General features: G+C 47.1%; 1 protein-coding gene and 1 pseudogene across 4 annotated transcripts in view; one reads left to right on the top strand and one right to left on the bottom strand.

Annotated features, from left to right (window-relative positions):
- The window catches only part of LOC128412035 (zinc finger protein 420-like), a 621,951-nt gene that overhangs the window by 202,319 nt on the left and 401,311 nt on the right, over positions 1-18,321 (bottom strand). The window lies entirely within an intron of this gene.
- LOC128412177 (zinc finger protein 420-like) overlaps positions 735-18,321 on the top strand; it is a 40,270-nt pseudogene continuing 22,683 nt past the window's right edge.

Raw genomic sequence — 18,321 nt, 5'->3', positions numbered from 1 at the left:
TAAGGTGGGAGAGAAAGGCCAGGGATAAAGAGAGGGATCCCAGCCCATAGTCTGGCTGCTGCATTGGGGACCAGTTTCCCAGTCGTCTCCCAGGGCAGCTCCCCACGGAGGCCACGGCAGCCATCCCCTCGCACCCAGAGCATGGCATCCCAGGACCACGTCCTCTCTGTCCCAAAGGGATTGTTGATGGCAAAGCAGCCGGAAATGGGCGCTGCTACTCACTGAGCCTCCAGGGACCTGGGCATCAGTGGCTCTGTGTGTGTGTGTGTGTGTGTGTGTGTGTGTGTGTGTGTGTGTGTGTGAAGCTATCTAGCAGAATACTACTACTACTAATAATAATAAATTACACACCTAAATTCAAAGGAGATGCCTTTCGCCCTGCCCATACCTGGCCCTCAGAGCAAAGAAAAAGGGAGCCCACCCCAGGTGTCTGTCTTGAGAGGGGCAGAGAGTCCAAGTGCAAGAAAAAGAGACAGAAGCAGGGGAGTGGGGTGGGGGGAGCAACTCCTGAGGCCCCCCCGGGTGAGGACCCCCACTAGAGCCAAACATCCAGTTATCACGAGATACAAATGATTCCCTTGTCAGTCACTTCTGACTTCATGCATTGACTGGGAGGCAGCAGAAACCAAGGTGATTAATCTCACAGAAATCCCTTCAGTTGCCTCCACATTCTGCATTGCTAGAAGGCTAGAGACTTATTTCTTCTCCTCCTTTTCAAAAAGATAGCTCATGGTCTGAGATGCGGTGAAGTCCAGCCCATTCCCCCCCCCCCCGTCCTACAGATTCTGTAACAGAACAATGTATTTGCTTTGTTGGATTTGCTGCAGCTTCTCATTTAGACGGACAGAACTTGGCAGAAGACCAAAGGGTTCCTTCCGATCTCTCAGAGGCTTCCTGAGAGCACAGATGGATGAGCAAGACTCATCTGGCCCTAAAGCAGGAAGAGACCATGCCATCCAAACTGGGAGCAGTGGGGGATTCTGGAAAAACTCTGTGCAGAAGATCCTGGGTGAGGAGGACACCCTTCCCTCAGAGGTGCAGAGCCAGCAGGTGAGGCAGTTCTGCTGCCAGGAGGCCAAAGGACCCCGAGAGGTTTGCAGCCGACTCTACCACCTTGACCATCAGTGGCTGAAGCCAGAAAGGCACACGAAAGCTGAGATGCTGGACCTGGTGATCTTGGAGCAGTTCCTGGCTGTCCTTCCACTGGAGATGGAGAGCTGGGTGAGGGAATGCGGAGTGGAGACCAGTTCCCAGGCGGTGGCCCTGGCCGAAGGTTTCCTCCTGAGTCAGACAGAGGAGAGAAAGCAGGTGAGAGAGACTTTCCTCTGGATACTCCCAAGGGGCTCCAAACAGGACAGAGAACATCCCATAATGGTCTGCTGATGGCCCATCCTTTTTCTGGGAAAGCATCCATGGAATGAGATCTCACACTCTTCAAGCCTTTGTCATTCTCTTTCTAGTATTTCTCACCATTCTCTGTTTTGAATCCTTGTTTCTTTCTCAGGGAAAGGATCTCTTTGCAGAAATGGACCTGGATTCCTGTGAGGCAGAGAGGCCTCCGTTGGACACCAGAGAGAAGCCACTGGGTAAGGAGGAAGGTGGGTTTTCTCCGTTTGGTCTCATTCTGTTGGTTTTCCAACTCATCTAAGGGTTTTTTCATCTTGTTTTGGGGGGAGACAGTTGGGAACAAGGGTCCAGAGGAGGGGAGATGTATTTCTGCACAACAAACATATGAAATGCGCACAAACGTCCAAATGCTCTCAGCAGGTAAGTCTTTCTCAAAGGCCCATCTGCAGTTAGAGATGCCCTGTTTCACCTGTGAGAGAAGCAGGCACTTCTGGCGTCCTGCTTACCTTTTTTCTCTTACAGGTGGCAGAAGGATGCCAGCAAGACCTCCTGATCCGCCTTTTCATGGGGGCAGAAGGGAAGCAGCGGCTGTGGAACCAGATCAGGTCAGGGGAAGCTGCCTTGTGGGGACAGAGGCTGAGGGATGGAGCAATGTCATGGACTGGTGGGGCACAGAGGAATGGTGGGAGGAAGCAGCCGGGGAACCAGGAAGGGAAGACGGCTCAGAGCCAAAGGAGTGGAGGTGGAGGAAGGATGAGCGGTCAGAGGGAGAAGAGGGAGAAGCCTGGGAAGAGGAGGTGTCAGAAGCTGGAATGGTAACAGGGCTTAGTGGGCTGGGAGACTCTGTGGCAGAATGCAGTGCAGAATCAGAGGCAGAAGAGGAAGGAGGCAAGTGGGAGGAGGGAGGTTGAGAGGCAGAGGTGAGTCAGGAGAAGGAGGAACCACCGGTGACTCCCTCTCCTTTTGCCAGAAGCCACCCTCTCTGCTTGTCTCTCAGAGCCAAGAGACCAAAATAGGCTTATTTTAATTGTAGATTGATCACTGAATGCTAAAATTGTTTTCTAAGCAGTGGACAAATGAGAACAAATAGTGACCTGGATTCACCTAACCAGCCCCATCGGATGAAAAATGGGGCCTGCCCCCCATTCCTCCCCCTCTCCATGCTCCCATGAACCCCTTGAATTTGGCTTTACGGCATTGGGAGGGAACCTTCCAAGAACAGCTCAAGAGGAGAGGAGTAATTGGATCCTTCCATCAGGCAAACTGGAAGCAACAGAGCATTGTGTAGCAGATCATATTTATTCTGTCTCAGAGGAGGACATTTCCCTTTTTCTTTTAGGGTCCAGTGTGCTTTGAAGATGTCGCTGTTTGTTTCACGGAAGAGGAGTGGGCGTTGCTGGATCCTGACCAGAGAGCTCTGCATAAGGACGTCATGGAGGAGAATTGTGGGATCGTGGCCTCTCTTGGTAAGGCTCCCTGTGGGATCGTCCTATCTGCCTGGAAATTCAAAAAATACCTCTATGTGACCAACGTCATATATTTTCACAGAGCTCAACAGCGCCCCCTATAACACCTGGGAACCTAACACCCCCACAATAAACAGTAACTTACAGTTTTTTCTTTGAACAATCTTCTTCAAAATATTCCTTTTTCTACCACGATTGGGCTGGTGTGAACTTTCCAGGCCATCTTCAGTGTCAGCTTCAACCTTCCACAATTTTGACCACTACTATATATCAGACAAAACAACATTCAACAACTCTTCAGAATCTAATAATAAATTTGTTCTTGCAACCACCGATAAAAACTTTGCCACTGCTAACGTTCTAGTTTTTGTCCGGTCTTCCAGTAGGAACCTGACATACTGAGCCTCTGATTTTCCCGGGAAGGGTACCAGCAAGGGTAGTATCGGTTCAGCCCTGGCCTGCTCATATTTTGCACAATGCAACAAAATATGATTTATGGAATCGATGTCTTGAGCACACGAGCAAAGTCTGTCCTGGTAGGGAACTCCTCTCAACCTACCATCCAGCACTGCAGAGGGGAAGACATTTAGTCTGGCTTTGGTGAAAAGCCTTCGGTAGTTAGGTACTGTCAGGTTTTTGATGTAAGATGTCAACTTAAAGACATACCCATATTGAACTCCTGCTGCCAGCGGACTACAGACTGCGTGTGATCGAGATGGCAAGTCACTGTGTGCATTGTCCCATAATCTTTGCTTTAAAACCTTTTGGGCGCCTTCATAGCCCAGGTAATACAGTGGGGGGGGGGGGAGACAGACCAATAGAGGTGGCTTTTTTAGCCATGGTTTTCTGCCATTTGCTGACAAATTCCTCATTGGTCAGATGTTGGTACAGACCCTTCCCTAGATCAAACACTGAAATCCTGAGCCAATGTTTTAGGGCAGACCACCATGCTTTAGTTGAAATTGGGCATTCACCAGCTTCTAACAGAAGTACAGTGTTGGGGACGCAGTTAGGTACCTGCAGCAGAGATCGTATAAGTTTTGCCTGAAAGCCATCTAGCTTTGGCAGGTCCCCATTATCTTGCTTAATCTGCAAGTACTTGGTTCTTTGCTTGCAACTCTCCGAGTTCAGCAAAGCCAAATAAGATCTATTGTCTTGATACACTTGTATAGGACATTTCACAGAAACCCCAATGTCCTTAAACAGTTGCATCAACCATTCACAATCCATGAGTGAAAATGACAGAGCATTGAGTTCTGCTTCACAGGGGCTTAGGCTCACTGTCGTCTGCTTCCTGCACAACCAGTCAAACAGGCAGTGGTTGTACATGTAGCACACTCCAGAAGTGCTTGTACCATCCGTGGTGTCACTTCCAAAACTCGCATCTGCAAAGATTTCAAGACCTCCAGTCTTCTGACTGGTGAACCTCAGCCTGTAGTGCATAGTCCCTTTCAAATACCGGGCTATGCGCTTCAGAGCTTTCCAATCCTGAACAGTAGGATTGTTAGCATGTCTGCTAAGCAGGTTAGTGCTTACAGCAATGTCAGGTCTTGAACAATGAAATTCAACTTGCCTAGAATGCATCTGTACAGCGTAGTGTCAGAAAACGCTTCAGCAGTACTATCTACCTGGTAACCTGTCACCATCGGTGTGTCTGCTGGGTTTGCATCAACCAAATTCAACCTGGTTAATACATCAGCAATTTTCTGTGTTTGGTGTACCAGAAAATTACCTGCTTGGTCCCTCTCCACCTGCAGAGAAAGATAGTTGGATACCTCACCAAGATCCTTCATGTCAAAGTGCTCCTTCAGCTGAGCTAGGGTGCTTTGGTAAAAAGCCTGATTCTTCCAAAACATCAGAAGATCATCAACAAAACATAAACAATACAGTTTGTTTTGCCCCTCCTCCTTGACAAACACACATGGATCAGCTTTGCCCTGGTGAAAACCTAGAGAAAGCAATGTTTCAGTGAGTTTTGTGTTCCAACACCTGGCACTCTGCTTGAGACCATATAAGGATTTCCGCAGTTTACAGACCATTCCCTTCTGTATCTGCATTCCATCAGGTGGAAGCATGTACAGCTCCTCCCCCAAAATCCCGTACAAAAAAACTGTATTAATGTCATGATGGAAAACATGCAGTTTCTCCTCCGCAGCGATCTTGAGCATCAGCCGAACGCTCTCATATTTGACGGTGGGCGAGTAGGTCTCGTGGTAATCCTGTCCTGGTACCTGTGAAAAACCTCTGGCAACCAATCTGGCTTTGTGTCTGACAACCTTGCCATTCTGGTCTGTCTTGGCCTTGAAGACCCATTTGCTGCCAACCAGTCTCATCCCTGGGACTACCGGTACCAGCTCCCAAGTTTGGTTCCTATTCAAGGAATCAACTTCAGCCTTCATGGCATTAAGCCAAGGCTCAGCATCTTTAGAGGTTAACTCCTGAACCTCTTTGAAGCTTGAAGGTTCCCACACCTTCTCTGAGCTACTAAGAACAGCAGTTGCCGTCTTAGCAAACTCATCTGCAAATCTCTTTGGAGGTTTGCCTTTTGTCGCCCTTTCAGACCTGCGAACCAGACGCATGTCTTCTGGACTCATCTCCTCTTTCTTAGGAGAAAAGTGACCAATGGTGAACAGTGGTTCTTCCAGTTCATTGTCAGACTCGTCAGATGGTCTGACTGAGGCCTTTGCCCTCTTGTAGTCTGCTGTGTCATCACTGTCACTGACAGCAGCAGCAGCGCCACCCACTGAACTGGAATCCGAACTCTGATCATCATCATCATCATCATCATCCTCAGTTTCCTCAGCTTTCTCAGCATGATCTGCTTATTTCACATCACCTTCATCCTCCTCTGGGTAACACTGGAAAATTCCCACATTTTCCCCCCACATAGGATTGTACTCAACACTCCTTGTGAACTTTATGGATTTAGAGTTAGTCATCCATACCCTGTATGCACCTTTTTCGTACCCCATGAACAAACCATGTGCCCCACGCTTCCCAAGCTTGTTGCTTTGTGGGGTGTGTACCCACATGTCAGAACCAAAGATTCTCATGTGCTTGACGTTAGGTTTGTTGCCAAACATCTTCTCATAGGGAGTACAACCAATAGGTGATGACAGTCTCCTGTTAAAAGAATAAACAAAATTCACCAAAGCCTCCCCCCCAGAACTTCTCAGGGAGATTGGCATCATGCAACAAGGTTTTCATTCCTTGCAGCAACATTTGATTTGCTCGCTCCGCAAGCCCATTCATCCATGGCGATCTAGGCATTGACAAGTCATGCTGGATTCCCTTCTCAGTCAGGAAAGCTTCAAACTGCTGAGAAGTGAATTCCCCGCCTCAATCAGTAAACAGACAGCCGATACGTTTACCGTGAGCATTCTCCAACCAAGCACAGAATGCCTTGAACCTAGGAAACGCTTGCGATTTCTGCTCGAGCATAAACACATGAATGTACCTGGAAAAAGAATCAATTAGAACCATGAAGTACCTTGCTCCTCCCAAAGAGGGTGCAAGAGGACCTACCAGGTCTATGTGCACTAGCTGGTAGGGTTTGGAAGCCTGCCTGCTAGACTCCTTGCCTTTCGGAGCAACCTTCACCTTGTTCTCTGCACAAGATACACATTTCATGTGAAACTTACAGGGTTTGATGTTCAAACCCTCAACCATCTCTGGCATCTTGGCCAGCGCTTGCCAAGACAGGTGACCAAATCTTCGATGTGCATCGTGAATGCATCCTGCATGAAGAACCTTGTTAGTTTGTGCAACACAACAAGAATCAACATCAGATATAACAGCATTGTCATCATAAGTTAGACAGAACAAACCATCCATCAACTTTGCATGCAAAATGTCCTCTTTGCCTTTTCTGATGACACAGACGGTCCTCTTGAAGGAAACCTCAAAACCACGCCCAGTCAGCTGTGGGACACTAAGCAAATTGTCCGCAGCTCCTGGAACAAAGAGTACATTTCTGATGGTAGTATGCAGACTTGCAAGTTTCACAGTCCCAACTCCTGCAATTTGCAAAGTCCTTCCATCAGCCAGGTGGATCTCACCATCTTGAGGTGTGAAGGAGATAAACAGGTGGCGGTCCTTCGCAAGGTGGCGACTGGCCCCAGAGTCAACAATAAACCTGGCCTTGGCCTTTGGAGCAGCTTTTGCAGCAAACAAAAACTTGTTTTCCACCAGCGTGGGCTTTTGCAGCTTGCCCCCCTGCTCCTGGCCATCAGGCGTGCCTTTTGCCTTTGGTGAAGCTGTGCCAGCTAACAAAGCCTTGTTTTCCACTGGCGTGGTTTCTTCACCCTCCCTCTGCTTCGGGCCATCTGCAGGCATCTTGCTCTGTTTACCTCTGGCCTTCCGGTGATGACCTTGGTTCTCACGAGAAACAGAGCTCTCAGCTGCCGACTCCTTGGCTCCCCCTGGAGGCTGGAATGCTGCCTGGGATGACGTTACAGTCTGCTCCCCCTGCAGCTTGCAACCGGTGCCCTCAGCATCCCTGCATTCACTCGCATTCTGGGAAACAACCAGGACCTCCGATGCATTCATACTCTGGGCTGGGACGATTGGCAGATGGGCTTTTTTCAAAGCATCCCACATGTCACGTGCCGTGAGATTTCCAGCAAGCGTTTTTATATCCTCCAGAGAGACAGATAAGACTATTATGTCTATGGCCCTCGAATTCTGGGCCTCCCATTTCTCTGTCCGAGGAACTGGAGTGGCTTCAGACACAGTATGCCAGACTCCAAACTGACGCAGCAAACTCTCACACCATTTTGCCAAGGTCTGATAATTGTGCCGATTTAACTTCGGGCACTCAGTGGCCTCAGAAGCTTGGAAAATCTCCATTCCAGCTTTTTACGTGAGCCTTTATGCCTTCAAAGACGTCTTATCTCGGCAGCCCATTAATCACGATGCCTCTGGCTCGGCTCCCAGGCCAATTAGACCAGCCGGACTTCAAAGACGTATTCCGCGGCAAACAGAAAAGCCTCTGCTTTCGCTTTTCCAACACATACCTCAGCAGTCTGTCGCTGTCTTACTCTCCTGTAAGTGCCGTGAATCCGGGCCCGAAACCTGTTGTTGGGATACTGCCAGGGAGATAAAGTCCATCTGAGCCCCCAAGCTCGGTGCCGGACGATCCATCGACCTCCCGTAGTCAGGCAATATCAGCAATCAGCGGCAGGAAGCCTCAAGAAAAGATAGCCACATTCTTGGACTTGTGCACACTCTATCAGCAGAATTCACACAGCAAAAGATGCACAGCAGGAGAGCATATTTATAGTTTATTCAGCGTTGGTCAGAACAAAGAAACCATGACCGCCTGCTCCGGCTGCTCAGGCAAACAGCGGAAAATGAAAGGAACTGACAACATAAACATCCTGTGAGACAGGAAATACGCAGGCTGTGACACAAACATCCTGCTCCCTTTTAAGGTGGAACGGAAATATCCTAACAGGGAATGCCCCATTAGCAATGATGAGGTCAAGACTTATTTGTAAAAAAAGCCAGGCAGAATCCGGCATAGTTGATTTGGCAATCTTTCGAATGTCTACGTGGGGGTGGGTTTAGAAAGAGGGCGTTATTTTCCTTTAGATCTCTTAATATTGGGAATTTTATTTCCAGGCTATCATCATTTGAGCCTATTCTGGCATTCATATCTCCCATTAGGTAAAAAGGCGATCCAGGGTGCCTAATTTGTAGGGAATAAAGGAAACTATGGAATTTACGCCATGTGCTCTCTATCTGTGTTTGCACTGTATATGGTGGGATATAAGCTGAAACAAGAATGATACCCTTGGATTCTAGATGCAAAGTGATCCCCAGTGCCAACTGCTCGAAAACTGAGCACTCAGTAACTTGTGACGCCAATTGAGTGGAAACCAGAGTTACTAGGCCCCCCCTCAGTCGTCCCCTTCCGAGCGGTTTAGAGGCCTTGATTTCATAAGCGTCGTAACCGTCGAGAACTATGTTGTCAGTTGCCCAAGTTTCCTGCAGCATTATTATGTCAAACCCCGTTATATATTCACGAAATGGACAGACAGTGGTCCGTGAGTATTTCCGCATAGAGCGGTGCCCCCTCAGATGGTAGTTCATGAGCGCTCATCTCAGCATTCTCCGCTGGGTGATCTTCACCCATTAATGCATCCCCACCTACCTGGGAATGAGTTCTGTTTGGTGCAGTGAGTTCTGAATTCTGTGCTCTTACAAAATCGTCCATTTTCCTCTGCTTGCTCTTCTGTGGGCTCACTTGTGGAGATGAGGCCGGTCGTTTCTTTTTCCTAGGCATTTCCCAGAGATAGAGCGGCTGCTAATTTCTGTTGTAAATCAAGGAAGCCCACGATAGGCGTCTAATCTCCACTCCTGCAGAGCCGGAGCTAATTAAGGCTTTCTCCGGAACTTTCCAGACTTTCTTTAAAGCTTTTAGCTCATGCCCTTGGCTCAAGCATTGTAAATTAATAGCTGCCAAATAACAAAGATAAAATACTGAGGCTGATAAAAGCTAATAAAAAGTGATAAAAATAATAAAAACAGCATCAACTGATGCGGAGCTGAAGTCGACGCTACCACTAACGCCGCCGCCATTTTGGAATGATATATATTAAATATATATAAATGCTTCAGTATCTGGGAAAAGATCACCTGCGGAACACTTCAGTTTGGGCTCAAATATTTCGTTTATGCATTTTGGAGCATTTATATTCCCATTAATGACGCAAATTCTGCCCACACCTTTTGCTGCCATACAACCCCAGATCATCACACTGTCTGGGTGTTTCACAGTCGGTGTAATGCAAGTAGGATGTAAATCTTCTCTGATTCTTCTCTTCTCCAATTAAAGAAACTCGCGTATTTCATGCCATCACTACCAAGCAAGGTAGTGTCCCATTGTTCCGCTCTCCAGTTAACACGGGTTTAATCTTTTCAACCTTTGCTTGAGAGATAACAATGGCTTTCCCCTTAGAATTCTAACATTTAGACCAGTCCTTGCACTCATCTTCCCATTACATTGCACCATATCGTCTTGTATACACCCAGATGATTTTTTTCTGTAATGTAGGCACAGTCTCTCCATTCTTCAACCATCACTTGCCTTTGTGCACCTTTTCCTGTTAGAGGGAGATTTTCCACTGGTGGCAGATGACAGAAACTGTGACACCACAAGACTGGTGTAAAACCAAATTAAATAAAGGTTTTATTAGCTTGTGGGTGTTTTTCCTGCAGGCAGGTTCAAACTGCAGCTTTTCTCCCTTTGTAGTGATGGCCAGCTGTACCCAATTTACCCAGAGCTTACAGAAACTGTTCTTAAAGGTACAAACATCTTTACTGTTTCTATGCAGAATGTTTCTTTCCCAACATTTCCTGCCTTTACCAGTCTGATTTTGTAGTGACTGAGTCTCCTTATACCTCTTCAAAAATATAGAAAGGCCAGCTTTGGTTTAGTTTTTCCCAATCTTTCATCTAATTTCTTCATAACTGTAGCCTTGTTCACGTAATAGTACAATTTTACATCACATTCTGGGTGACAAGTCAACTCTGTGCCATTTTTAAAATTTGATTATGTTTTTCAACCTCACTAAATGACCAACTTGATAGCAATCACATAAGACACTGACAAAAGTCAACCTAAGCAAGTTGTGCTTCCTTTTCCTGGTTATTTGGCTATATGGTTTGATAGAATATGGGTAATTGAAAAAACTTCGTTGAATTGCATTCTTGATTGCATTCTTGATCAAATTATCTTTCCATTGATATATAAATTTATAATATTACTCCAAAAGAAGAACGACACTTTTTTCCAAGTCTTCCACAATTTTGACCACTACTTTAAATCAAACAAAGCAACATTCAACAACGCATCAGAATCTCATAATAAATATGTTGGTTAATGACAAACAACAAAGGTAATGAACACACCCCCAACTCCCTTGAGTTCTTCTCCATTTGCTCCTGAGGCACTAATCCCTTTTTGTCTCCATTGCAGATTGTGATGAATCGGAAATTGAGAACAAAGGTGACCACGATAAAATCCCCAGGGAGGAGAAGCCACATAAAAATTTGGAGTGTGGAGAAAGCTGCAGTCAAAACTCCCATTCCACTGCCCATCAACAAAATATCATTGGAAATAAAGTCTATCAGTGTGCAGAATGTGGAAAGAGCTTCAGGAACAGCTCCTCTCTCACTTCCCATCAAAGAATTCATACAGGGGAGAAACCCTATCAGTGTGTGGAATGTGGAAAGAGCTTCAGGAAGAGCTCCCATCTCACTTCCCATCAAAGAATTCATACAGGGGAGAAACCCTATCAGTGTGTGGAATGTGGAAAGAGCTTCACTGAAAGCTCCTCTCTCATTTCCCATCAAAGAATTCATACAGGGGAGAAACCCTATCAGTGTGTGGAATGTGGAAAGAGCTTCACAGATAGCTCCTCTCTCACTTCCCATCACAGAATTCATACAGGGGAGAAACCCTATCAGTGTGTGGAATGTGGAAAGAGCTTCACTGATAGCTCCAGTTTCACTAGGCATCAGAGAATTCATACAGGGGAGAAACCCTATCAGTGTGTGGAATGTGGAAAGACCTTCAGTCAGAGCTCCGATCTCACTAAGCATCAAAGAATTCATACAGGGGAGAAACCCTATCAGTGTGTGGAATGTGAAAAGAGCTTCAGGAATAGCTCCCATCTCACTTCCCATCAAAGAATTCATACAGGGGAGAAACCCTATCAGTGTGTGGAATGTGGAAAGAGCTTCAGTAGGAGGTCCAATTTCACTTCCCATCAAAGAATTCATACAGGGGAGAAACCCTATCAGTGTGTGGAATGTGGAAAGAGTTTCAGGAAGAGCTCCTCTCTCACTTCCCATCAAATAATCCATACAAAGATTGGAAAAACCAGTATACAGCTTTAGCAGCCAGGCAAATCCACACCTTTTTAACCAGGCCTTTTTCTTATTGACATCTAATACTATTTTAACATGTGATGTTTTGTGTTTTTATGTTGTGTTTTTATATTCTAAGCATTCTGAGACATGTGGGTGTATGAATACAGCCACTCTTAAATTCCTAGGCGTCTTTGCCCCCCCATAAAATATTTCAGGAGGCCACCCCCCAGCTTTTCTTTGTGTATTTTTCAAATGCAACCTTTTATTCTTCCGCTACTTGCCATACAATTTTGCTATCAATTTGCCCTTTTAAGAAATTTTTAAAAACCGCACAAAGGTCATGAGAAAAACAAAATACAAGAAAATACAAATGTGGACAGGTCCCATCTTTGCGGGCCAAACGCAAAAGTTGCTTTAAAGGAGGCTTTCCCAAACTTGGGTCCCCAGCAGCTCCCGGGACGATAGTTTCCATCATCCCTCCCCATTGCTCCTTCCAGCTAGGGATGATGGGAGTTGTAGTCCAAAACCAGCTGGAGACCCAAGTTTCCTTTAAAGGGAAAGTAGGCTGGCCCTGTTATTCCCTCTGCTGGCCAAAAGCACTGCCCCAGAATCTGAACCACCCCCAGTACTCCTAATTGGAATTTATAGAGCACAAAACTGAAGTTTGATCGGCACTTCAACCACTAGGGAGCTTCTAGGTGCTTTCTGCACCACCTAGAGTACCCACAGAATTGTGGCTTCTACTGGCAACACACACAGGAGAACAAATGAAAGACAAACACAATGAGCAGGAAAAAACCTGGAAAGGGCCATACCAAATGGACATCCGGTGTGAAGAGGTCACTTTCCCCACTGCTGAACAATGCCATAGGTAGAGGAGATGAAATGCTAAAAGTGTTCTCCGGGGCAAGGGGAGCTGCTGAGAAATTGAACTACGGGCGCAAAATATTACTTTTTTAAAAAGTCACTGCCGTTATAGACATTGCCATTCTAACGGTGTGCATGCACCATGTGATTGATAGTGCAAGGCGGGACTTACCTGGCCCCCCACCGATATTTTATTCAAGTCGGCACCACTGGTTTGGGTGCTTTACAAATTAAATAAATACATAAATCACCTTCCTTTGCACATTTTCCAGCTTGCCATGATCCTCATTTATGCTTTTTAAAATGTATCTGCCCATCTTGTGAAGATTTTACATTATAAACATACAGGATGAAAGCCTGACTTTCTCAAAAACAATACAAGCCAGAGAAATGTCTCCTTTTCTTTTCTTTTCTTTTCTTTTCTTTTCTTTTCTTTTCTTTTCTTTTCTTTTCTTGGATGGAGTTATAAACTTTGTTGATCCGTGGACTGCTGTGGAAATTGTGTATTTTGATTTCAGTAAGTCTTTTGACAAAGTCCTCTGTGATATTTATGTGAGGAAGCTGGTAAAATGAGGCTGAATGAGGTACCGACCCCAAAGAGGACTCCTTCATGGTTCCTCCTCATCCTGGGGAAAAGTGACAAGAGGGGTGCTGCAGGGTTCTGTCCTGGGCCCGTTGTTGTTCAACGTCTTGATAAATGACATGGATGAAGGAACTGAGGGGATGCTCATCACATTTGCAGACGACACCAAACGGATCATGATGGCGCCCTCTCTCTTCTTCAGCAACAGACAGGGAGACAAAGAACAGTGCAAAAGCACAGCAGAGCGGAAGAGATAAGACTGACGTCCGTTCTTACACTTTCCAAGCCTAGGAAAGTAAACAGGGGCATGTGACATACTAGCCACATATCCAGCAATGGGAGGAGTGAATTGCTAACTCACCACACATGATTGCAGGTGATATAAGGAAAAAAACCTGCTCCTTTTTCCTTATGGGGTACCCAAGGGCCCATATACAGTCCTTTTGTAGGTTCTCTATCGGTAGGAGAAAATAACAGAGACCAACCAGAGAATATTGAGAAGCAAAGCAGCTAGTAAGCCTTTTCTTTATTAACTGTTGCAACAGGGTTCTCCCCCACACGCAGGAGAGAGGAGGAGGACCCCGAGCTATGCACGCAAGCCCTTGATAGAGACATTTTTAATTGCCTGCCCTGGAGTCCAAGACCACCCCCAGAAACATCACACATACATCACAGAAAAGGCAGTCTACAACAGAAATCTGAGTGCATTGTTTTTACCTTGAAAAAGGTAAGTCCAAGACCACCGCCAGAAACATCATACATACATCACAGAAAAGGCAGTCTACAAAAGAAATATGAGTGCATTGTTTTTACCTTGAGAAATATTTGAGGTGACTGAAAGAGTGAAAGAGTCAATATGGCTTTAGGACTTTTCCTGTGGGTTTTGGACATGTGGTTTATATATCTATATATGTGTTTGCTTGGTACATTTAGATTTATATTTACTAAAAAAAATTATAACAATTCCCCCCTTTGGGGCTATATTTTTTTTCTAAAAAATTGTTGCCCCACAAATAATAACCTGGTATGTTGTAAATGGATGCCTTCGTTTAAATCTTAAGAGACTTGCATGTCAGGCCTCTTAAAGCTGTTTGCAGATGTAGCAGTGCACATAGCTGGACATAGGATATCACATAAAAAATAACACATGTTGCATTTTGTTTCTAAATTACTTGTGGCATTCTAGCACTTTGGGAGAAACATTCTCAATAGTGGTCTCTGCTTTACACTTAGCGGGAAGGTCAAATAATGAGTGAAAAATGCAGTTTGTTTTGTTTCTGCCTTTTTTGTGTGTTCCCAGGTGTCAAAGCTAGCTCTCCTCTGGTCTCACACCTCCATCATATCACAGCAGCAACAATCCCTGGTGAATCCCTGTAGGGCTTTCATATTGACCATGTCACCTTGTAGTGGCACAGGTTTGGGCATTTCTTGAGAGAGATGTCTTTGCCTTGGCCTTTCTATGGGGTTTTTATTGTTATTATTATAGGCTCTGGTTTTGCACTCTTAAGGAAGGTGCTCAGTTGTTCCTAAGGGACCAAAAAGCTAATTGCAGCCTGGATACACTTGCCCAATTCCAACGGAGTGCAATAAGAATTTATATAGCCCCATGGCTCGCCGATGTGGAGTTCTGGTCCCACTTGGTGGCGGTGGTCGGCCTGGGCCTTGTACGCATCCTTGGCATGGTGCAGTTGCTCCATCAATAGTTGGTGCTGAGACTGGAGCTCCTGGAGCCAATCTGTCAGTAGATGCTGGCAGCACGTCCGGGAACAAACGCGAATGGTAACCATAAGTGGCCTGGAACAGGGTCTGCTGGGTGGAGGCGTTCACCGCATTGTTGTAAGCTGCCCATTCCCAAACTGCTGCCACCTTCCTGGGATCCATCTGCACCCCATCAGGGGAGAGTTGGTGACCGAGGAAGTCCACTGACCGCTGGTGGAACTTTCACTTGCTGAGCTTAGCATACAGGCGTTGCTCCCGCAAGCGTGGCAACATGGACCGGACATGACCCTCGTGGCGAGCTGGGTCGTGGGAGTAAATCAGAATGTCACCTAGGTACACCACCACATACTTGTCTAGCAAGTCCTGGAACACATGGTTGATGTACTGTTGGAACACGGCAGGCGCATTGCACAACCCGAAAGGCATTACAAGGTATTCAAACTGCCCATACCGGGTCCCAAATGCTGTCTTCCACTCATCCCCGGCTCGGATCCTAATCAAATTGTAGGCCCCCCGAAGGTCCAGCTTGGTGAACATCTGCGCCCCTTGCACCTGTTTCAGCAACTCTGCAATAAGGGGCAAGGGATACCGGTCTGGTATGGTAATCTTATTCAGGACCCGGTAATCATGGCAGGGACAAAGCTCCCTACACTTCTTAACGAAGTGTACTGGAGCAGTGGTGGGCGTGGTATTGGGCCGAATGAACCCGCCCTCCAGGTTCTTGCGAAGGAAGTCCTGCAAGGCTTAGTCCTCTGGCTCCGTAAGAGAGTATAGGCAGCTCACAGGCAGGGGCACCCCGGGCTGGAGGTCTATGCCGCAGTTGAAAGACCAAGTGTTCCTTGAACACTTCTTGGTACTCCTGATAATCAGCGGGGAGCATTGACGCAGCTTCCCCTGTGGGGGCGGCCACTAGCATCTCAGACCGAGCATGGGGACACGGGTTTGGGAAGCGCACAGTCTGATTGACCCAGTCGATCTGAACATTGTGAGACTCCAGCCAGTCCATCCCGAGCACCAGGGGAAACTGGGGCATGGTGGCAATGTCCAAGGTGCGCACCTCCCGGTGCTGCTGGTGACACAGGACCAAGGGCTGAGTCTCCTGAGTAATGGCACCCGAGCGCAGGAGCCGTCCGTCAATTGCCTCCACCTGTACCGGTTCTGGCTTGTCCTGGAGTGGCACCTGATGACGGGCAGCGAAGGCAGAGTCCATATAGTAGCGGGTTGCCCCTGAATCTACCAGAGTGTGGGTGAGAATCCAGGGCCCGCCAGGGGGTATAGACGCACCGGCACCATGAGGTGTTGCAATTCCGCCGGTGAGGGCCAATCATGCGATGTCTGGGACCCCAGGTAGCCTGGGCCATCGGCTACTGGGGTTGGCCATTTCCCTGTGGCCGGCGTTTTCTCGGGACATGATTGGGCATAGTGTCCACTCCCGCCGCAGTAGAGACACAGCTTCCCCTCCAGACGCCGAGTCTTCTTTGAGGGGGAGAGGCGAGGCCGCGCTGCCCCGAGCTGCATTGGCTCCTCCAGCGAATTGGCTGTGGCCGTGGAACTGCTGGGAAGGACCAGAGCCGGGAGCCGGGAGTGCTGGCGATGGTCCTCCAACGGATCGTCTATCTGCAGTCTCCGTTGAATAAGGGTGTCCAGAGTGGTGGGGCGATCCATCATGTCCAGCTGGTCCAGTATCTCATCCGAAAGCCCCTTGAGATACTGGTCCTGAAGGGTGGAGTCATTCCAGAACAAGTCCTGTGCCAACGGCCGAAATTCTGTGGCATAGGCGGCCACTGTGGACTTGTCCTGTTTCAACTGCCAAATTGCCTGATTTGGCTTGACTCCCCTTGACTCCCCTTCTGAGTGTTGCCGAACGCGGTTTCCAGATGGTTGCAAAACGCTGTATAGTCTATCAGCAAGGGAGAGTCTTGCCGGAGCAGCTGATCAGGAAGTGCACCTTGGTGCAGTCATCGGGGAAATTCCGGGCTCGCTTCTGAATATATAACTTGGTCTGGGGAAGAAACATGGGAAAGCTGGCCGGGGACCCATTGAATTTACCCGAGGCAAGGTCCAAGTCCAGTCCATGGTCAAAGGTGCAACATGGAGGCAGTCCGTAGTAGCTGAAGCTGGGTGCAGGGCAGGGAGTTGGGTGAAGTTAGGAACAGGCTTGCAAGCAGGGAGCCAGGGCGGGTCAGGAGCTCAGGCAGGAACTAGCAACCAACAATGTTGCTTCTGCAACTTGGAACTGGGGCTGGCCGGCTTTTTTCTGCCCTGAGGCATAGGGTGGCCTCGATCCTCTGGTGACTCGCCTCTCTAACCCTGATCCTCTGCAGCTCAGGAGAGGGTGGAGGGTTACCGGACCCAGAGGCAACCTCTGCTTTCTCTGACGGGGCTGAGAGTGAAGCACCTGCAGGCAATGGGTCCTCCATCACCTCAGGAGACAGAGCAGACTCAGCTGGAGCCTGCACCTGAGGATCCAGCACAGGTGAGGACCCTTCAGGCTCATGCCCCAGCCCTGGCTCAGCTGGTTCTGGAGGCGGGGAATCCTGTGCAGGCTGGGATCCCTCAGGTTCAGCATCCAAGTCTGAATCCCAGGCCATCACACCTTGTCATCAATGTGGAACTGTAGTAGTCCCCAATTTGGACTTAGCAGACATTTGGTCTTTATGAATGAACTGATTTATTGGGACTTCCGTCTATATTATTGCACTTTATGTGTTGTTTATGTGCAAGATAAAATTTGATATTGTGATAAGAATATATAGAAGAGTATTGTTTATGTGAATGCACAGCCGGTTACGTCTTGTGTGTTTGTCCATTCCAGGAACAGCATTCCTGACCCAGATGTTCACAGGAAGTCCCTAAGATGATTCCCCTTTCAAACAGGATACGTGAACCTAGGCCAGTAGAGTCCTCCTCTCCAGCAGACAGACAACCCCTTCTTCTTCTTTTTATTAATGATTTTTATTGAAATTTACAATCACCAACCAACCCCCACCACCAAAACATCACATCTTATTACATGTATCCTACTTTGTGTTTCATAGATCCATTAGCTTCCGTCCTTCCCTTCCATCAGTTTTCCTATTCCATTCTATAGTTTAAATTTCTTTAATTATAAATTATACCATGACATGAGGTTTGTTTCAATCCTTCCAATGTTTTCATATTTGTACAATGCTCACTTATATAAACCATAAATTTACTCCATTCTTTTTGGTACTTTGTCTCCTCCTGATTGCGAATTCTGTGTGTCAATTTAGCCATCTCAGCATACTCAACCAACTTTATCTGCCATTCTCTTATCGTCGGCATCTCCTGTTGCTTCCACTTTAGAGCTATCAGAACTCTGTTGTTGCATATAAATATAATCTTTGATCTATCTTTTTAATCCCTTCTCCCACCAAACCTAGCAAAAATTCTTCCGGCTTTTTGGGAAAACTGTACTTAAACATCTTTTTTAACTCGAGA

The sequence above is a fragment of the Podarcis raffonei genome, chromosome 4 (assembly GCF_027172205.1).
Source record: "Podarcis raffonei isolate rPodRaf1 chromosome 4, rPodRaf1.pri, whole genome shotgun sequence".
In the NCBI taxonomy this organism is placed as follows: Eukaryota; Metazoa; Chordata; class Lepidosauria; order Squamata; family Lacertidae; genus Podarcis; species Podarcis raffonei.
Note: the sequence above shows the minus strand (reverse complement) of the source record. Positions and strands in the feature narration are given on the sequence as shown.